At 40.2% G+C, this 21,722-nt stretch overlaps 1 protein-coding gene and 1 pseudogene across 6 annotated transcripts in view; one reads left to right on the top strand and one right to left on the bottom strand.

Annotated features, from left to right (window-relative positions):
• Nucleotides 1–22: 22 nt before the first annotated feature.
• YEATS2 (YEATS domain containing 2) overlaps nucleotides 23–21,722 on the top strand; it is a 106,579-nt gene continuing 84,879 nt past the window's right edge. For 3 of the 6 annotated variants that reach the window (XM_034661965.1, XM_034661948.1, XM_034661955.1), the window contains exon 1: nucleotides 24–218. The gene's annotated coding sequence lies outside the window, so the exon portion shown is untranslated. Of the gene's footprint in view, nucleotides 219–277; nucleotides 413–6,609; nucleotides 6,630–21,722 lie in introns of those variants that run through there. The other 3 variants (XR_004625997.1, XM_002915703.4, XM_019795802.2) reach the window with 3 other exon arrangements.
• Nucleotides 19,124–19,415, bottom strand: LOC117802632 (annotated as a pseudogene).

Raw genomic sequence — 21,722 nt, 5'->3', positions numbered from 1 at the left:
CGCCGCCGCCGCGCGCGTCCCGCCCCGCCCCTGCTGCTGACGTGCAGGACCGAAAGGGACGGGCGGGCTCCGCCGAGCCGTGTGCTTCCGCGGGCTCCGGGGTCGCTGGGGCCTCGTGGCGGGGCGGCTCCGCGGGGCTTCGCCCGCTCCCGCACCGCCCTCGTGCCCTCTCGCGGCGCCCGGCGAGCCCTGCGCTTCGGCTGGAGACCCGGGAAAGGGTGAGTGTTGGCGGGAGCGGGATTGGACCGGCCGGGCGCGCGCTCCGCTCTCCCGGGCATTGTCTGGGCGGGGGCGGCGCGGGCACGTGCGCTCCCCTCCCCCACCCTGCCAGCCGCGCGGCCCCGGCGGAACAGAGGGAGGGAGTCTGTGACTGCAGAGAGCAGAGGACCGGGAGGAGGAGGCTGGTTCCGGGGTGAGTGTGTCCGTCGGGGGAGTCTCCGAAGCGGGAGCCTGGAATTTGGGTGTATTGGAGGGTCCTTCTAAGGCGAACAGCGCTCCCTGAGGGGATGGGGGGTCCCTTGAGCCCCAGTGGCTGGACCTCTCATGATGTTAAGCTTGGTGGCCTGTGATGGGATTGGAGACGAGATTTGGCTCCAGACCAGCAAGTTGTGGGTTTACCAACAAGAACCGTGGAATCTGCCTCCAACCTGTCGCCATCCTTATTGTCGCCCTCCCTCGTGAAGGATGAGTGGGATTTAGAAAGGTTGGGGGATATTCCAGGGATATGCTCGAGTTAAAGCACCAGAGGTGTGACACAGTGCGGGGTTAGAGTAGAAAGCTTGGGAAAGTGAGTACTTGGAAGAAAGGCTGGTTTGGTGGGTTGTGGCCAGATTGCAGAAGACAATGAATGAGGTTTATATCATAACCTTTTTTTCTGTCATGAGTGTAATTAGGTTAAAAAATAGAAAGTAGAGGAGGAAAATATCACCGATAATCTCACAGCCCTGACACCTCATTCTTAGAATGTTTATATGTGGTTGCTAGTACCTACAATTTTGATTCTTTTCTTCTTAAGGTGTAAAAATGCGATGTAATATACAGTACTCAGCAATATCCTTTCTTCTTAATAAGCAAGTAGCAAGCATTCATTCATAGAAAAATTAAAAAATATAGACCAGCAAAATGAGGAAGAGTATTGTTGTACTGCCTAGAGATATTGTGTATTTTTGGTGTCTATATTCTTTCAAAGATAGGAGCAGATGATTCCCTGATTAGGAATTTAGTTTTCATAGGAATCCTTTGAAGGTTTTAAGAAGGCAGGTAGCATAATCTGACAGCTATGTGGAGGAAGGGGGCAAGAGTGGGAGCTGGGAGATCAGTTAGGATGCTGTTTGCTGTACCTTGGACTAGGTCCACGGCAGTAAAGATCAAGAGTACAAAGATTTAAAAATATTTTGGAGGTAGAATGAACAAGACTTGGGAATGGGTTAGTGAGGGAATGGGAGAATTCTTTGCCCTTTTTAAAAATACATATATATTTTTAATGATTTATTTATTTTAGAGAGAGAGAAAGAGAGCGCGTGAGCTGGAGGGAGCAGGGGGAGGGGCAGAGGGAGAGAGAATCTCCAGCAACTCCCTGCTGAGCGCGGAGCTGAAGTGGGGCTCCATGGCATGGCCCTGAGATCATGAACTGAGCTGAAATCAAAAGTCAGATGTTTAACCTACTCAGCCACCCACGTGCCCCTTAATATATATTTTTAAATTAAGTTAAACTCTGTGCCCAATGTGGGGCTCGAACTCACGATCCCGAGATCAAGAGTTGCATGCTTTACTGACTGAGCCAGCCAGATGCCCTGAGAATTCTTTGCTTTTTGGTATTTGTTTTGAGCAATTATGAGTAGATCGTGATATTTGCCAAGAGGAAGAAGAAAGGAAGAGAAATTTGAGGTGGGAAAAATCATGAGTTCTGTTTTTGGTGTATTAAATGTGAGATGCATACCAGTTATGAAGTTGGTATATTGAGGAGGCAGTTGGCTGTACAGGTTTGGAACTCATAGAGGAGAGAGCCAAGAACTATTAGATAAAAATTTGGAGTTCATTACATCGATAGTATTGAAAGGTATGGGACTGTATGAGATCACCAAGGGAGAGTATAGATAGAGAAGTGAAAATCGGTGCTCGGTCACTAATACTTCGAGGTGCAGTATGGGAAGATTGAACACAGGACAGAAGAAACAGCTGGTGAAGTAGGGAAAAAAAGCAGAAGACTGGTGTCATGGAAGCCAAGAAAAATAAGTTCATGGAGAATAGAGCATTGGTCCATCCATGCTTCTGAGATGTTTAGTGAGATGCTTAGTTGGATTTGGAGGTTGTTATAGTTTTGTCATTGGTATTACTATTATATTTTTTAAGATTTAAAAATTTTTAAGTAATCTCTACACCCAGTGTGCGGCTTGAACTCACAACTTGGAAATCAAGAGTTGCATGTGCCACCAACTGAGCCAGCCAGGCACCCCTGATCATTGGTATGATTATCCAGAGTTCTAGAAATGGGAGGTGGAAACCAGATTGGAGTAATTGATTGGGGCTTGAGGAACTGAAGATAAAGAGTGTGGATTAGAAAAGCTGGGCCTTTTTTGGGATGTCTGAGTGGCTTAATTGGTTACCTGTCTGCCTTTGGCTCAGGTGGTGGGTGATTCCAGGAACCTCGGATCGAGCCCCACAGTGGGCTCCTTGCTCAGTGGAAAGTCTGCTTCTCCCTCTGCCTGCCACTTCCCCTACTTGTGCACTTGCTCACTCTCTAACAAATAAATAAAATCTTTTAAAAAAAGAAAAAAGGAAAACCTCGGCCTTTTTTGAGATGCCTTATTTCCATTTGCTCCAAAACTAAATTTGGTAGGATAAAAAATGGTGTCTTGTTTAATTTTTCATTCCTTGATTACTAGTGTGTTTGAACATTTTTTCACGTATGTTGGCCATTGGTGAATTTCTATTTCTGTCCTTTGTATATCTTTTTGTGTTTATCACTTTTGGGAATTGATTGTCAAGAGTTCTTTTAGATATTGAAAACATGTAGCTTGACACAGAGCTTGCATAATTTCCCCCATTAAATATTTTTCCCTTCTGGGAATAAATGAGTTTATTATATAGGCTCCATCAAAAAGGACATGATTAATAATGGAAAAGCCATATTTAACATTTAACTCCTACCTATGCTTTTTTTTTCAGTTATAGTAGGATACACATAAAATTTACCACCTAGCCATTTTTAAGTGTGCAGTTCAGTGGCATTAGATACGTTTGTAACATTGTGCAACCATACCACCATCCATCTCCATTGCTCTTTTCATCTTATAAAACTGAAAATCTATACCCATTGAACAATAACTCCCATTCCTCCTTTCCCCTAGACCCTGGCAACCTACCATTCTTTCTGTCTCTGTGATTGATTTTGACTACATTAAGTACCTCATATAAGTAGAATCCTACTGTATTTGTCTTTTTTGGAGGGTTTATTTCACTTAGTATAATGTTTTCAAGGTTCATCCATGTTGTAGCATGTGTCAGAATTTACTTCCTTTTTTAAAAAATTTTATTTTTTAAGTTTTTATTTTTTTTAATTTATTTATTTTTTTAAAGATTTTATTCATTTATGTGACAGAGAGACAGCCAGCGAGAGAGGGAACACAGCAGGGGAGAGGGAGAGGAAGAAGCAGGCTCCCAGACGAGGAGCCCGATGTGGGACTCGATCCCGGAACCCCGGGATCACGCCCTGAGCCGAAGGCAGTCGCTTTAACGACTGCGCTACCCAGGCGCCCCTAAGTTTTTATTTTAATTCCAGTTAGTTAACATACAGTGTTATATTAGTTTCAGGGGTGTGATGTAGTAATTCACCACTTCCATACATTACCCTGTGCTCATCACAAGTGCACTCACCTATTTCACCCATTCCCCCACCTTCCCTCTGGTAACCATCAGTTCATTCTCTGTATAATTAAGAGTCTGTTTTCTTGGTTTGTCTGTCTTTCCCCCTTTGCTCATTTGTTTCTTAAATTCCACATATGAGTGAAATCATATGGTATTTGTGTTTCTCTGACCGATTTCACTTAGCGTTATACTCTCTAGCTCCACCCATGTGGTTGCAAATGGTACAATTTCATTCTTTTAAATGGCTGAATAATATTCTGTTGTGTATATATTCCACATCTTCTTTATCCATTCATTAATCAGTGGACACTTGGGCTGTTTCCATATCTTGGCTGTTATAAATAATGCTGCTATAAACATAGGGGCGCATGTATCCCTTTGAATTAGTGTTTTCGTATTCTTTGAGTAAAGAACTTTGCTTTTTAAGGTTGAATAATATTTCAGCGTATGTATATATCACATTTTGTTTACCCATTCATCTGTTGATGAACACTTGGGTTGTTTCCATCTTCTGGCTATTGCAAATAATGCTGCTAAGAACACAGGTGTACAGATATCTCTTCACGTCCCTGCTTTTAGTTCTTTTAGTATGTGTATACCCAGAAGTGGAATTGTTAGATCATACAGTAATTCTATTTTTAGTTTTTTGAGGAACTGCCACTCTGTTTTCCATAGTGGATTGCACATATATTCCCTCCCACATTGTCCAGTTTCTTCACATCCTCACCAGCACTTGTTTTCTGGTTTTTGTTTTGTTTTGTTTTGTTTTTTTGATAGCCATCCTAATGGGTGTGAGGTGATACTCTCACTGTGGTTTTGATTTGTACTTCCCTTATATTAGTGATGTTGAGCATCTTTTCAAGTGCTTATTTGGTCATTTGTATATCATTGGAGAAATGTTTATTCAAATCTTTTGCCTACTTTGAGTCAAGTTTTTTGTTGCTTTGAGTTTTAGAAGTTCTCTCTATATATTCTGGATAGGAATCTCTTATTGGATATATGATTTGCAAATATTTTCTCCTTTTGTGACTTGCCTTTGTTGATAGTGTTTTTTGATGCACAAAGTTTTAAAATTTTCATGAAGTCCAATTTCTTTTTTATTACCTGTGCCTTTGGGCTCATATCTAAGAAATCTTTGCAAATCAGTGTTGTGAAGCTTTTAAGAGTTCTATTGTTTTAAGTTTACATTTAAGCCTTTGATCCATTTTGAGTTAATGTTGTATATGTCGTTAGGTAAGGGTCCAACTTCATTCTTTTGCACGTAGATATTCAGTTTTTCCGGCACCATTTGTTGAAAAGACTGTCCTTTCCCAATTGAATGGTCTTGGCATTCTTGTAAAAATTCATCTGACCATATATACAAAGCTTTATTTCTGGGTTCTCTATTCTGTTCCATTGGTCTGTATATTTCTGTTTATGGCAATAGCCCACTGTTTTGATTACTGTAGCTTCTAGTACGTTTTGAAATCAGGAGGTGTGAGTCCTTCAGTTTTGTTCTTTTTCGAGATTGTTTTGGTCAGAGTCCCTTGATATTCCATATGACTTTTAGGATGGGTTTTTCTATTTCTACAAAAAAATGTCATTGGGATTGTGATAGGGATTGCATCAAATTTATAGATGGCTTTGGGTAGTACTGATTTTTTTTTTTAAAAGATTTTATTTATTTATTTGACAGAGATAGAGACAGCCAGCGAGAGAGGGAACACAAGCAGGGGGAGTGGGAGAGGAAGAAGCAGGCTCCCAGCGGAGGAGCCTGATGTGGGGCTCGATCCCATAACGCCGGGATCACGCCCTGAGCCGAAGGCAGACGCTTAACCGCTGTGCCACCCAGGTGCCCCATGGGTAGTACTGATTTTTAAGCAATATTTTCCAAACTGTAAGCATGAGATGTGTTTCCATTTAGTTAGCTATATTGTTTTTAATTTCTTTCAGCAATCTTTTGTAGTTTTCATTTCTTTCACCTCCTTGGTTAAATTAATTCCTAAGTACAATTGACCTCTGAACCACACAGGTTTGAATTGTGTGGAGCCACTTATATGTGGAGTTTTTTTGATGCAGTACTCTAAATGTGTTTTCTCTTCATGATTTTAATATTTTCTCTAGCTTATTTTATTGTAAGAATACAGTATATAATATAATGTACAAAATATTTGTTCATTGTTTGTGTTACTGGTAAGGCTTCTGGTCAACAGTAGGCTATTAGTAGTTAAATTTGGGGGGAGATTTTTGACTGTGTGGGGGTTAGTGCCCCCAATCCTTGCATTGTTGAAAGGTCAACTGTATTTTATTCATTTCGATGCTATTATAAATGGAATTGTTTTTGTAATTTCCTTTTCAGATTTTTCACTATGTATAGAAATGTAACTGATTTTTGTGTGTTGACGATCCCGCTACTTTTCTGAATTCATTTCTTCTTAGTTTCTTAGGATAGATTCTCAGAGGATTCTCATTTAACCAGAAATTTTTATCTGAATTTTCATTGCCAATCCTTGAATTTACCCCCATCTCCCTGCCTTTTATCCTGCCCCCCCCTTTTTTTTGAGATTTTATTTATTTGACAGAAAGAGAGCCAGCAAGAGAGGGAATACAAGCAGGGGAAGTGGGAGAGGAAGAAGCAGGCTCCCAGCGGAGCAGGGAGCCCCATGCAGGGCTCAATCCCAGGACCCTGGGATCACGCCCTGAGCGGAAGGCAGAGGCTTAACAACTGAGCCGTCCAGGCGCCCCCTTTTATTCCTGTTTTCTACACTGCTGCCGAATAGAGGGTAAGGGTCAGTGCATTTTTCCCTCATAGAAAACAAGACGTAGGAAGCAAATTGTTTCTATAACATCTGTTCTGTAAGTTAGAAAAAAAGTTTTTGAAGACTGGAGTGTACTTCATGGATGAGTTGGAATTTGATTTGATTCTTGAAAGATGAATAGCATTTCAGTAAGCAAGAGAGAAGGTAGAGGTGAAATATGAATCCATTGAAAGGTAATTGTGTTCAGGCATGCGAACTTTGATGACTGCAGACAAAGAGAGATAGAACTAGTTCTCCAGCCAAGAATTGTTTATTCTGTTTACCTGAAGAATGAGCTATAAGGGTGTGTGTGGGGAGACCTGTTATGTGTTGGTAGTGAATGCTGAGGGTAAGGAGAATGCCAAGTTGGTAGTGAAGGCTGAGGGTAAGGAGAACGCCAGGGAGTAAAGAGAATGCCAGTTACTTCAGCTTGATTTATAGGTTTTTGTTCATTTAGTTATGGATACATTAGTGATTGTTATCTTTTTGTTTCTTAAAAATTAGTTTGAGAGGTGCCTGGCTGGTGCAGTCGGTTAAGCGTCCGACTCTTGGTTTTGGCTCAGGTCATGATCTCAGAGCCCTGGGATGCAGCCCTGCATCGGGCTCCATGCTCAGCGTGGAGATTGAGATTCTCTCTCCCTGTCCCTCTCCCTCTGCCCCTACCACTCATGCCATCTCTCTCTTTCTCTCTCTAAAATAAAGAAAAAAATTCTTAAAAAAAAAATAGAGAGCATGTGTACTTTTTTTTTTTTTAAGATTTGTGTATTTATTAGAGAGAGCACTGGAGTGTGTGCGCATGCACAAGCAGTGGGGGGAGAGAGGGAATCAGAAACCCAAGGCGACTCCACACTGAGTGCAGAGCCTGATGCAGGGCTCCATTGCAAGAGCCAGAGATCATGATGACCCCAGCAGAAACCAAGAGTCAGATGCCCAAGTGACTGCACCATCTAGGTACCACTAGAGTGTGTATACTTTTTTTTTTTTTTTTTTTAAGATTTATTTACTGGGGCAGCTGGGTGGCTTGGTCGGTTAAATGTCAGCCTTTGGCTCAGGTCATGATCCCAGAGTCCCAGGATTGAGCCCTGTGTCAGCCTCCCTGCTCAGCGGAGAGCCTGCTTCTCTCCCTGCCCCTCACCCCACTCATGCTCTCTCTCTCTCTCATAAATAAAATCCTTTAAAAATTATTTATTTATTTTAGAGAGAGAGCACATGAGCACAAGCTGAGGGGCAGGGGGCAGAGGGAGAGGGAGAGAGAGTCTCAAGCTGACTCTGCATTGAGTGTGGACCAGGGGTGGGCCTTGAGCTTATGACTGTGAGATCACCACCCCAGCTGAAACCAAGAGTTGGATACTCAACTGCCTGTGCTACCCAGGTGCTCCAAGAGTGTGTATATTTTTAAAAATTGAGATATAATTCACATAATGTAAAGTTCATCTAATGCATAATTTATTGGTTTTTAGTATATTTACAAGGTTATGCAACCATTTCTACCATCTAATTCCAAAATATTTCCGTTACCCCACAAAGGAAACCCCATACCTATTAGCAGTCAGTTCTGATTCCCCCCTCTCCCCACATTTCATGTAAATAGGATCGTATAACATGTGGACTTTAGTATCTGGCTTCTTTCACTTAGCATGCTGTATTCACTCCATCTGTGGTGTTGCATGCGTCAGTACCTTATTATTTTTTATTGCTTAATAATATTCTGTGTACAAATATACCATTTTGTCTACTCATCAGCTGATAGATATTTGGGTGGTTCATACTTTTTCACTCTTGTGAATAATGCTGTAATGAGCATTTGCATGTAGGTTTTTATGTGGACATGTCTTTCAGTTCTCTTGGATATATAACTAGCAACAGAATTGCTAGGTCATATGGTAAATCTGTTTAACTTTTTTTTTTTTTTTAAGTTTAGTTGTTTAGTGTTTTTTTTTTTTAAAGTAATATCTCTACACCCAACATGGAGCTCAAATTCACAACCCTTCTATCAAGAGTTGCAAGCTCTTCCAACTGAGCCTGCCAGACACCCCTATTCTGTTTAACGTTTTAAGGAACTGCCAAACATTTCCACAGCAGCTGCACCATTTTACATTTTCACCAACAATGTATGAGGTTCCCATTGTGTATTCTTTATATTTTTTTTTGGCAGACTATTCAGTAGTTGTGTGTGTCTGTATGTATGTTGTTTTTGAAGATTTTATTTATTTATTTATTAGCATGCAGGGAGAAAGGGAGAATGGTGGAGGGGGAGGGAGAGGGAAGAGAGAAAGAGGGATCAAGATAATCTCCAGTGGACTCCGTGCTGCGGAGCCAGTGCTGAGCTCTATCTCACAACCCGAGCGGAAACCAAGAGCTGGATGTTCAAGTCGTGAGCCACCCAGGCACCCCAGTTGTGTGTGTTTTTAAATAGTGTCATCAAGGTACAGTTGGCATCCACAAATGCACAAAGTTTGCAATTTGGAAAGTTTCAACAGATTTATACACCTATGAATCACCACAATCAAGGTAGTAAACATATGTATCACCCTACAAATTTTTCTTTTGCCCTTTTATAATCTCTCTCCCCTCTTCCTGTCATTGTCCCTTCCTCTGGCAACCAGTGATGAGCTTTCTGTCACTGCAGACTAGTTTGCATTTTATATAAATGGAATGATTCTAGTATGTACTTTTTCGTAAGCTGGCTTCTTTCACTCAGCATCATTTTGAGATTAACTCATGTTGCTCCATGTATCAGTTCATTCCTTTTTATTGATGAATGATATTCTATTGTATGGATATATCACAATTTGTTTATCTGTTCACCTATTAAAGGACATTTGGTTTGTTTCCAGTTTTTGACTCCTGAAAATAAACTTGCTGTGAATATGTGCTTACAAGTTTTTGTATGGACATATGCTTTTATTTCTCTTGGGTAAACATCTAGGAGTGGAATGGCTGGGTCATGTGGTAGGGTGTCTTTAACTTTTTAAGAAACTGCCAAACAGTTTTCCAAAATGGTTGTAGTACTTTACATTCCCAGCAGCAATGAATGAGCGTTCCAGTTGTTCCACACTCTGTAGTTGTGCTCTTTTGAACATTTAGTGAAGAAGAAAACAAAGACATAAAGACCTCTGTATAGGTACCCCTGCTTTCTGAAAGTTCATGTTATGCCACTGGGTTTTACAAAGAAAGATGGTCATGGCTTTTTTCATAAAAGCAAAAATCCTCTTCTGATTTCTTCCAGTTAAAGAAAACAGGTACTGATGTAGGTTTTTGAAAAAGTGAGGTAGTGTAATGTGAACTTTCCGAAAGTGGGGGATACACCATTTTAATTTAGGAAAGGTTTCATAGGAATGCTGCACTTTCAGATAGCAGGGTAAAACTATAATCCATCTCCCAGATTAGTCCTTTGGGCATTTTCCTCCCTAAAGTAATGCATGAACAGAGTTAGGAAATGCAAGTGTTGTAGTCAGGAATAACATAAAAACCAAAATACACTACCCAGGGGCAGCTATTGTTAATCATTTTTAAATATTTTTAATATTTTCTTCGAGGAAAACCTACACAGGCATATACCAGCATTTTTTTTTAAATCTTTCTTACCTAGTTTACACAGAAGGAATCAAAGTACACATATTATTCTATACCTTGCTTTTTTTCATTTCACAGTGCATTTTGGAGGTACTTTCATATTGGCACATTCTTTTTCATGGCTGCGTTTCAGTCTTACCATCAGTTTTGCTTTAAGAAAACATGAATTTGCTCCAATGCAATTAATATATTAGGGAACTATTTGAGTATAATGTGAATTTCACATTTGCTTATATGATTTCTTCTGCAAGAAATGCTAGGTGATTGCAGAAAACTGCACTTTGCTGAACTGAGCCACAGAAGGGACCATACAGCCGCACGCAGACGCAGCCTTGCAGATACCTTCCTGCGACCTCCACTTAACTTCTCTGTTCTGAGCCACACACATCTGGTGCTGCAGCATTCTGTTGATTTCAGATTACTTCCTTCTATCACTTCACAGTAACACACAAGCTGTAACCTTTCAGTGCCCACTTCCACAAGCAAACTTGATGTCTTTTTCAAGGTGAAGTGCCATATATTGTAGCATTTATGTATTTTGTAACCATTTAATGTGTGAAACTGTGCTACTGTTTTTATTAGATTCCCTTTTTTATGTCACTCATGACATTTTTGAATGTTGTGTCCTTAACCCCATTTTCCTCTTGCTTTGTGGTTTTTATTGTTTTACATGGCATGGTGATTTTTAGGAATGTTATCTGTCACATTGTAGTGGAACTGATTTATTCCATAGTATGAATGTACATAANAAATGAAATAAATTTTTTTTTTTTTTTTTTTTAGATTTTATTTATTTGAGAGAGAGAGTGAACAATGGGGCGGGGGGGGGGAAGAGAAGCAGACTCCCTGCTGAGCAGGGAGCCTGATGCAGGGGCTCCATCCCAGGACCTGGAGGTCATGACCTGAGCTGAAGGCAGACACTTAACCGACTGAGCCAACCGGGTGCCCCTCTTTATTTAAGTTTAATTTTTAAAACATCATATATACTAAATAGCATATATAAGGAAGTATTTTTTTTAACATTTTATATATTTGAGAGAGTGTGGGAGAGAGAGCACGAGTTGGGGGGAGGGGCAGAGGGAGAGGGAGAAGCAGACCCCCCCCCACCACCTGACATGGGGCTCTATCCTGGGACCCTGGGATCATTGCTGAGACATCCAGGCTCTCCAGGATGTAAAAGAATAATAATGAAGCAGTAAAAACCTGCTTAGCTACCACTCAGTTTAAGAAATAGGAAATTACTTATACTTTTAAATGTTTTCCAGTACTCCCCTCACTGATCATTTTATATTTTTTGAATATATGAACTATTTTTTGATAAAATCAAATTTAAAAGTATTACCAATCCATGCCCTCCCCACCCCAGACCAGTCTTTCTTTTTTTTTTTTTTTTTTTTTTTAAGATTTTTTTAATGTATTTATTTGACAGAGATAGAGACAGCCAGCGAGAGAGGGAACACAAGCAGGGGGAGTGGGAGAGGAAGAAGCAGGCTCCTAGCAGAGGAGCCTGATGCGGGGCTCGAACCCATAACGCCGGGATCACGCCCTGAGCCGAAGGCAGACGCTTAACCGCTGTGCCACCCAGGCGCCCCAAGACCAGTCTTTCTAACGTTGATTACCCAACTGACTTCTCTGCCCCCTTGCAAATGTACATATTGCGTGCACTCACATTCTTGGGTAAGGATAATGTGTAAATAGATTTGTTTAAGGTTAATGTGTATTGGGTTTATAATTTTTTTTTAATATTTTATTTGAGAGAAAGAGAGAGAGCATGAGCAGGGGGAGGGGCAGAGGGGAGAGAGAAGCAGACTCCCTGCTGAGCACAGAGCTGGACATGGGGCTCGATTCCAGGACTCTTGAGATCATGACCTGAGCCAAAGGCAGACACTAAACTGACTAAGCCACCTAAGTGCCCCAGGGTTTATAATTTTTTCTTAATATTTAATTTTTTAAGTAATTTCTACACCCATTGTGGGACTTGGACCTACAACTCGAAGATCAAAAGTTGCACCCTCTGACTCTTGGTTTTGGCTCAGGTCGTGACAATCTCAGGGTTGTGAGGTTGAGCCCTGCTCAGCATGGAGTCGGCTTAAGGGTCTCTCTCCCTCTCCTGTGCTTTGCATCCACCTCCCCCCCCTCCCCCCCCCCCCCGCATGCTCTCACTCTTGCAAAATAAATAAATCTTTGGGGAAAAAAAGAGTTGCATGCTCTACCAACTGAGCCAGCCAGGCATCTCTATCATTGTTATTTTTTATAATGACCTAAAAAAATTTATTGGATGGAGAGGGAGGATATTATGCTAAGCAAAATAAGTCAGAGAAAGACAGTTATCATTTGATTTCACTCATGTGAAATTTAAGAAATAAAAGAGGAGCATAGGGGAAAGGAGGAAAAAATAAAACAAGATGAAATCAGAGGGGGAGACAAAACATAAGAGATTCTTAATCATAGGAAACAAACAGGGTTGCTGGTGGGGGGGTAGGGACATGGGGTAATTGGGTGATGGACATTAAGGAGGGCACTTGATGTAATGAGCACTGGGTGTTACATAAGACTGATGAATCACTGAACTCTACCTCTGAAACTAACAATACTCTATATGTTTAATTAATTGTATTTAAATTTAAAAAGGAAAAAATTTATATTAAGTAATCTCTGCACCCAGCGTGGGGCTTGAACTCATGACCCTGAGATCAGGAGTCACATGCTCCTCTGACTAAGCCAGCGAGGTGCCCCTATTTTGTCTTTTGAGGTCTAATTCACATACTGTAAAATTCACTCTTTTAAAGTACAAAACTCAGTGTTTTTGTTTTTATTTTAGTAGATTCACAAGTTTGTGGAACCATCACATTTCCATCTAATTCCAGAAAATTTTTATCAATAGCTGGTTTTTTAGACTAGGGAGTGTTGATTTAAAGAATAACCAATTTTCTAAAAAATGTTTCATGTTCGTGTACCTGGGTGGCCCAATTGGTTGGGCTTCCAGCTCTTGATTTCTGCTTGGGTCCTCATCTCAGGGTTGTGGGATCGAGCCCTGGGTGGGGCTTACAAGCTGGGTGTGGAGGCTGCTTGGGATTCTCTCTTTCTCTCCCTCTGGCCCTCTTTCTCTCTCTCAAAAAAAAAGAAAAAAGTCTCATGTTTTAAGGTACTTGTTTCCTTTTTAGAATCTCAGCTTCACATAGAAAAGCATGAGGCTTATCCCCATAGAATTTATTGTCCATTTGAAAGCTCCAGTGAAAAATCCCTACTTAGTGAAGTGTGCAAGATTTGGCTCAATTTATATATTCTCAGTGACTGTGTCCAAGAATTTGACACAATCTTGATCTCGTCCAGTTTCTTCCTGTCCCTTTCAACCTGGATTTGTAGACAAGCTTTGTTTTCTTTTGCTTCTCTTGGAAAAAAGACTTCACTCAGTGATCTTTGTCTGAAAGTGCCACTGGGGAAATCACTGGAAGGTTATATGGCCTCCCTTCTTTCTCTTTTTTCTTTTTTTAAAGTTTATTTATTTATTTATTCATTCATTCATTCAAGCAATCTACACCCAACATGGGGCTTGAACCCATACCCTGAGATCAAGAGTCACATGCTCCTTCAACTGAGCCAGCCAGGTGCCTCTATATGTCCTTCCTTCTGTCAGCTTCAGATTTTGCCTTAAATATCGCAAAACTCTTAAACATTTCAAATAGCTCACTCTGTTCAGAGAGAAGGTATGTTGAAGTGGTGGGGTAAAGGAAGAGTAAAATTTACCTAAGGCCAGCTGTCTCCAGTTTTTGCACTAATGCATAGAAGCAGTGGCATGGATAATTTAGAATAGCTGTTTTATTCTAAAGTCTTTTACATGTTGCTTTGCAGATTGGAGGGAAAGTACTGGCCTGAGTGGATTTTGGGGCTGACCTTATGTAGCAACTTGTACGGTCTTTAGCAGTTTCATTTTTAATGGGAAAGTGGGTATTTTTGACCTGGAAATATGTAATACTTAAATCATAACACAATCTTTTTTTTTTTAAGAGAGGGCGAGAGTGGGGGGAGGGGCAGAGGGCGAGAATGTTCAAGCAGATTCCCCACTGAGTGTGGAGCCCAACCTGGGACTTGATTCCATGATCCATGAGATCATGACATGAACCAGAACCAAGAGTCAGATGCTTAACTGACTAAGCCACCCAGGCACCCCAATAACACAATTTTTTTGAGCTCAGCTATCTAGCTTTTGTGTTCTGCTCAGCTCTTTACATGTCATACTGGGAATAGCCCACCATCAGATGCTAACTACCGTCCTCTGGTCAGCTCCCCACCATTCTGATCCAGTGTAAAATTGTGAGTATTTTTACTTAAAAGACCTATTTTTTTCCTATACCAGATGAGTTGACGAAATAGTGATTATGTTGACCAGCAAATGAGAGTATATTCAAATGGTTTTGTGTATAAAATCTGGCTTAGAATAATTAGGATACGGAGTTTTTGTCAGTACCAACTTAAAATCAAAACAGAATCTTCTCCCTTTTAGATTTCCCTTGATCTGAATCTTTTGTATAATGCCCTACTTGTATTGTGAAAAAAAGCATGATTTGGGGGAGAAAATTACCCGTGTATATTTTCAGTTACCTGTGTCAATGGGAGATGACAGTTCTGTGACTAATCTTCAAAAAGATGAAAAAATTTAAATTGACTTTGAAATATATTTTGATTTTTTTTTAAAGTTTTTTTTTTTTTTAGTAACCTCTGCACCCAATGTGGGGCTCAAACTCACAACCGTGAGATCAAGAGTCACACGACTCTTCCAACTGAGCCAGCCAGCACCCCTATATTTTGATTTTTTTTTTTGATAGGACTCTTAATGCCAAGTGATTTTTCTCAGTATAATATTAAAATGGATATTTTTTCTTATAATACACATTGGGCAGTCTTCAGGAAGCCTTAGATGGTGTTGGGGTAAAAGCTGCTATTTTAAATATCCAATATGTAAATTATGAAATGGATTGTATATATTTGGATTGCTGAAAGTCAGTTGCGTTAATATATTCCTAAAGGGTCAGCATTAGACAAGTGCAGTGCAAGTCAGCTTGCTTCTAGATCTCCCTAATACTTTGTTGCTGGTAATAAAAGCTTCTAGTTACTTTTCTATTTTTCTAATACCCTGCTGGATTGGGGGCACCTGGGTGGCTCAGTTGGTTGAACATCTGAGTTTGGCTCAGGTCATGATCTCAGTGTCTTTGGATCGCCCCATGTGGAGCTTTGCCCTCAGTGGGGTGTCTGCTTCTCCCTTTCCCTCACTCTGCCCGTCCCCCTGCTCATTCTCTCTCTCTCCCTCAAATAAATAAATAAATAAATAAATAAATAAATAAATAAATAAATAAATCCTTTTAAAAAATTACGCTGCTGGATTGGATTTGTATCTGTATTCACAAATGAAAACTGGTTTGTCATTTTTCTCTGCCGATGCCTTTGACCACATCTTCATAGGTTTAGAAATAGTGTTCTCTTTGTTGATAATTTTAAAATAGTCTTATTTTAATTTTCTCTTTGAGCCAAGAGTTATTTAGAAAGTATTTTGTTTTTCATATCATAGTGAGTTCTTGTTAATGATTTCCTGTTTAATTTTATTAGGATCAGAGAATATGGCTGTACATTTCCATGTTTTGTAATAATTGTGACTTCATATTCCATCTTATGATTTAATTTTTTTTTTTAAGATTTTATTTTTTCAGAGAGAGAGTGAGAGAGTACAAGCAGGGGGAGCAGCAGAGGGAGAGGGAGAAACAGGCTTACCACTGAGCAGAGAGCCCAATGTGGGGCTCAATCCCAGGACCCTGGGATCATGACCTGAGCTGAAGGCAGACGCTTAACCGACTGAGCCACCCAGGCCCCCTGATTTCATTTTAATGACTTTTATAGATATTTTAAACAGTATTCTCTGTTGCGTTCAGAGTTGTATGTAGCTGTATTTTTTTTTAATTTTTAAATTTTTTTAATTGGGCTCCACACCCAGTGTGGGGCGTGAACTCACAACCCTGAGTTCAAGAGTCGAGCTCTGTATTGCCTGAGCCAGTCAGGCGCCTCTCTTTGTAGCTGTTAAATCTGACTTGTAAATTACATTATCTATACTCTCTGTATTTTTATCTGTTGTCTTCTTGATCTTTTAAATTTCTGAGAGACATATGTTCAAATTCCTCTGTAATGATTATGATTTCCTTAAATGTTCCTTGTATTTCTGGTTTATTTCTTATGTTTTGACATGTTTGATGTCTAGTTTATGGCATATCTTTGTGTCCTTTAATAGTAACATATCTTTATTAAATGTGTGTGTGTGTGTGAGAGAGAGATTATCCTATTTGTTATTAATCATGCCATGCCAGCTATCTTTTCATCTACATGTAACTGTATATAATAACTTTACATATCCTGGAGCACCTGGGTGGGTCTTGGGGCGCTTGGGTGGCTCAGCCCTTTAAATGTCTGACTCTTGGGGCGCCTGGGTGGCACAGCGGTTAAGCGTCTGCCTTCGGCTCAGGGCGTGATCCCGGCGTTATGGGATCGCCCCACATCAGGCTCTTCGGCTGTGAGCCTGCTTCTTCCTCTCCCACTCCCCCTGGCTTGTGTTCCCTCTCTCACTGGCTGTCTCTATCTCTGTTGAATAAATAAATAAAATCTTTAAAAAAAAAAAAAATAAAAAATAAAAAAATAAATGTCTGACTCTTGATTTCAGCTCAGGTCTTGGTCTCAGGGTCATGAGTTCAAGCCCCGCGTTGGAATCCACCATGGAACCTACTTAAAAATTTTTTTAAAAACCACAAACTTTGACTATCCCTTTATTTTAAGCATTTATCTATCATACCTTTGAAAATGTAATAATATCAAATAGATTTACAAGTATTAGGAGTGATAAAAGTTACCATAAGCTAGTAGTTATGTACCTTGTGGGTATTTATATTTTGGCATGTAGTTAAGTTACCCCTTCATTTATTTGTTCAACAAATAATTTTTGAGAGCTTGCAGGAACTTTGGAGGGGAAGATAGGGAAAGCTATGTTGGATACCATGAACACAGAAGGCGTTCTTTAATAAGGTAGGCATTTGAGCTGTAATCCAGTAAAGCTAATCTGGGAAAGCATTCCAGGTAGAGGGAACCTTAAGTTCAAAAACCCTAAGGAGGGGTGCCTGGTTGGTTCAGATGGTAGAGCATATGGCTCTTGATCTTGGGATTGTGAGTTCAAGCCCCAAGTTGGGCGTAGAGCTTACTTAAAAACAAACAAAACCAAAACCCTATGGAAAGATTGAGATGTATTTGAGGAATAGAAAGAAAACCAGTGTGTCTGCATTTTAATTGATTAAGGATGGTGAGGAAGGCAGGACCCAATTCAAGTAAGATCTTGTAGGGCATTTTAAAGAGTATGATTTTATTCTTAAGTGTTATGGGAAGCCATGGGCAGATTTTGAGCAGGGGATGACATGATTAGATAAATATCTTTATAGTCCTTATATAAATTGAAATGTAATTTACATTCAGTGAAATGTACAGATTTTAGCTGTACAGTTGGAAAAATTTCACAATTGCCTATGTGAAATGCACCCTTAAGATAAAAAGTTTTCTCTCACCCCAGAAAGTTCCTTTATTCTTCTTCCCAGTCTGTCCTCATCACCAGCACCTGAAGTACTATTCTTTTTTCTTTCGCCTAATTTGTCTGTTCTAGAACTTCATATAAATGGAATCATTCATGTATATACTCTTGCGTCGGGCTTCTTTTACCTACTAAGATGAGTTGTTTTTTGTTTGTTTTTAAGATTTATTTATTTTAGAGAGAGAGAGGGAAAGAGAGAGCACACACGTGTGTGTGTGTGTGTGTGTGTGTGTGCGTGCGCGCACATGCAAGCCAGGAGAAGAGCACAGGGAGAGGGATAAGCGGACTCCATCGTAAGCCTGGAACTGGTCGCTTGTGGGGCTCAACCTCAGGATGCCAAGGTCACGACCTGAGCTAAAATCAAGAGTGGGGGCACCTGGGTGGCTCAGTTGGTTAAGTGATTGCCTTCGGCTCAGGTCATGATCCTGGAGTTGGGGGGGGGGCAGATCAATGCCTGTGGGGCTTCCCTGCTGAGTCTGCTTCTCCCTCTGACTCCCCTCCCCCCCCCCGTCATGTGCACGCAGGTGCGCACACGCACGCTCTCTCTCTCTCTCTCTTATTCTCATTCTCTCTCTCTCAAATAAATAAATAAAATCTTGGGATGCCTGGGTGGCTCAGGCTGTTAAGTAAGCATCTGCCTTCAGCTCAGGTCATGATCCCAGGGTCCTGGGATCAAGTCACACATGGGGCTGCCTGCTCAGCGGGGAGCCTGCTTCTCCGTCAGCCTGCCGCTCTCCCTTCTTGCGCTCTCTCTCTGACAGACAAATAAATAAATAAAATCTTTAAAATAAAAAAAATAAAATGAAGAGTGGGAGGGACTCTTTGAGCCACCCAGTGCCCCTACAGTTGTATTTTTTATTATACAATTTCCTTTTAAAATTATTTTTTTCTTGAGGTTTATTTCAAAGTATAGAACACTATAAGGTTTTGTTTTGCTTTTGGACTTGAACTTTTTTCAAAAACTCTGACTTGTTTATGTTATTTGAATGGGTATGATGGGGTAATTTTGCTTTCTTACATTGTAGGTAGGGGAAACTGTACTTTCTGAGTTTAAATTGACAATATTTGCTTTTTTTTTTTTTTTTAAACGTGAGCTCTACATCCAGTATGGGGCTTGAACTGACAACCCCAGGATCATGAGTCACATGCCCTACTGACTGAGCCAGCCAAGTGCTCCGATAATGTTTCTTTTCTTTCTTTCTTTCTCTCTCTCTCTCTTTTTTTTTTTTTTTGGATCCAAAATGTGTTTATTGGGATAGTTTCTTACTCTTCTTGATTCAGGATGCTTTTAGTGCTGCTTCCATGTGAAGGAGCATCCTTCTGTAAGCCTTGTTTTTCTCCTGTAGACTGGCAAAGGACAGTGGAGCAGCCAACACACAAAACTACTCTTTGTGCATGGCTGAACAGGATGGTGATTTTGTAGCATCCTAGGCATCTCACACATCCATGAGGTAGGAGTTGGGGCTCTGCACCAGGCACTTCTTCACGTGCTTCCTCTTCTCCTTTTCCAGGGGAATGGTGGAAGAGGTTATCACTACTGGAAAGCTGTTTACTTTTTTATTTATGTATATATGATATAAATAAAGCCCAGTGTGGGGCTTGAACTCACAACCCCAAGATCAAGAGTCACACACTCCATTGACTGAGCCAGCCAGGTGCCCCAAGCCGTTTATTTTTTATAATGAGTCTGTTTAAATGACATAAAAATTTTAAATCAGAGGAATCAGCATTACATATGTTTTTGAATATGGATTTGGTCCCATGGTATGGAGAAAATCCTTTCTTACAGACTAATTATAAACAGTAACAGACTTTTTTTTTTTTTTTTAGTCGTTCACATTTACCATCTCTGTGTTCTTTTGTTTCATCTGATTCAAAACCTAAAGAGGATTAATAGGACATTTTGTTTCAAAGTTGAATCTGACAATATCTAGCAACTGTTCATACTTCCTTTTCATAAATCTCAAAGTCAGACAAGAACCTGAAACTTAAAATGACCATGGGTCATTTGTTACACATTCTATTCCCTTATTCATTACGTCATGATGAGAGCATGCCCCAGCAGTTGTTCCTAGCCTTCGCTGGTGTATACTTGAATGTGGCATGTGTATACTTTAGTATTCTTGCTAGACTGAAGCAGACCCGAGTTATTAAAAAGTGACAGTATAGATCTAAATCTTCCTAAACATGTTTATCAGAAGCTCAAATCTATGCCCAAAGATGACAAAAAAAGCTTTATTATAAGGGCTGCATGAATTATGAAAGACCTTGGCAGTACAAGTTAACTCATTGGTGGTTTCTTCCTTATCTACCCCAACCCCTCTACAACCAAATTCTTTTTCTTCCCTTCTGTTTGCCTAGTTTTAGAGCAAAAAGAGCAAAAGAGAGTTTTGCTTTATCCCTTAAGTGAGGGTGAAACAAAATACTCTTTTGTTCAAGGATCCTCAGCCTTCCTGGAGAGGAGCTACCATTACCCTTGGGAGGTAGGAGGAGAATATTCAGCTTATGAGGTCCATGGAATGGATGAGTGAAGGTGATGCTGAACTCACTCATCTTTACAGATAATCTCATAAGACTCTGGCAAGCTGTAGGAGATAGGGGGTCACGGAGGAAATGGTGTTGCACAGAAACAGATTTGGAGACACATCAAAGAATGTGTCTACCTTTGATTCTAGGTTTATCGGAGAATAGGAGGTATGTTTTTTCCCATCTGCATTAAAGAAGGAATGAGGTTTGATTTTTTAAGGAAAATATTCTTTATGTACTTGCCCAAGATTTTTTCATGTTGTCTAAAACTAGTTGCAGACCAAATGGAGAAGGGAAGACCTTACTCTCACTTTTTAAAAAAAAAAATTATTTTTTATCTATTTTTAGTAAGCTCTACACTCAACATGGGGCTTGAACTCACGACCCTGGGATCAAGAGTTGCATGCTCTACCAACTGAGCCTTCCAGGTGTCCCATTACTCTCTCTTTTTATAAGCTTTAGAAACAGAAAATAACAGTTGGATTCAGGGCCTCTGTGAATGTAAAGACTCATTTATATTCTAAATTAGAGCTGGTATGTAATGATGGTGTAGGAAGATTTAAATGATTTGATTCTGGATGTTTATAAATGCTGGAGTTTTTAGAACATTTTTGAGCTTATTACACAAGGTAGCAGTAATGGGAAAAAATGATCTCTTAGATCTAGGATTTAAGTATATATCACACATAATGGGTCCTTCTCCCAGCTGAATCATGTGAGTTTATCTCAGGGATGGGTGATAGAACTGGACTAAGCCAAGAAGCCTTTAAATTGTTATTTCTTTTTAAACTTTGAATAAAAAATATTTTTGAGTTAACGTCTTTTTTTTTTTTTTTAAGATTTTATTTATTTGACAGAGAGAGACAGCCAGCGAGAGAGAACACAAGCAGGGGGAGTGGGAGAGGAAGAAGCAGGCTCCCAGTGGAGGAGCCTGATGTGGGGCTCGATCCCAGGACTCCGGGATCATGCCCTGAGCCGAAGGCAGACGCTCAACGACTGAGCCACCCAGGCGCCCTGAGTTAACGTTTTTTTAAATTAATTTTATTTTAAAACTTTTAATTACCTCAGTAAATACATATTGTGTATTTTTGCCTTTGGTTAGATAAATAACCATTAGTGGTAGAATAGAGGTTTGGAAATCAGGGAGCTCTTTTTGTCTTTTCTGTGTCATAGATTAATGCTCTAAGGGGTAACTCATATAACTACCCTGAGCCTGCCTTCTTATCTGTATATAGTATCAGTAGGTCCTCGCTGCCCAGTAAGGGAGTCACTAGCCACAGGTGGTTACTAAGCCTTTGAAGCGTGGCTGTTCCAAATTGAGATGTGCTCTTAAGTGTAAAATATGCACTGGATTTTAAAGA

Source organism: Ailuropoda melanoleuca, chromosome 1 (genome assembly GCF_002007445.2).
Source record: "Ailuropoda melanoleuca isolate Jingjing chromosome 1, ASM200744v2, whole genome shotgun sequence".
Classification (NCBI taxonomy): Eukaryota; Metazoa; Chordata; class Mammalia; order Carnivora; family Ursidae; genus Ailuropoda; species Ailuropoda melanoleuca.
This window is presented reverse-complemented; position numbering and strand designations above follow the sequence as displayed.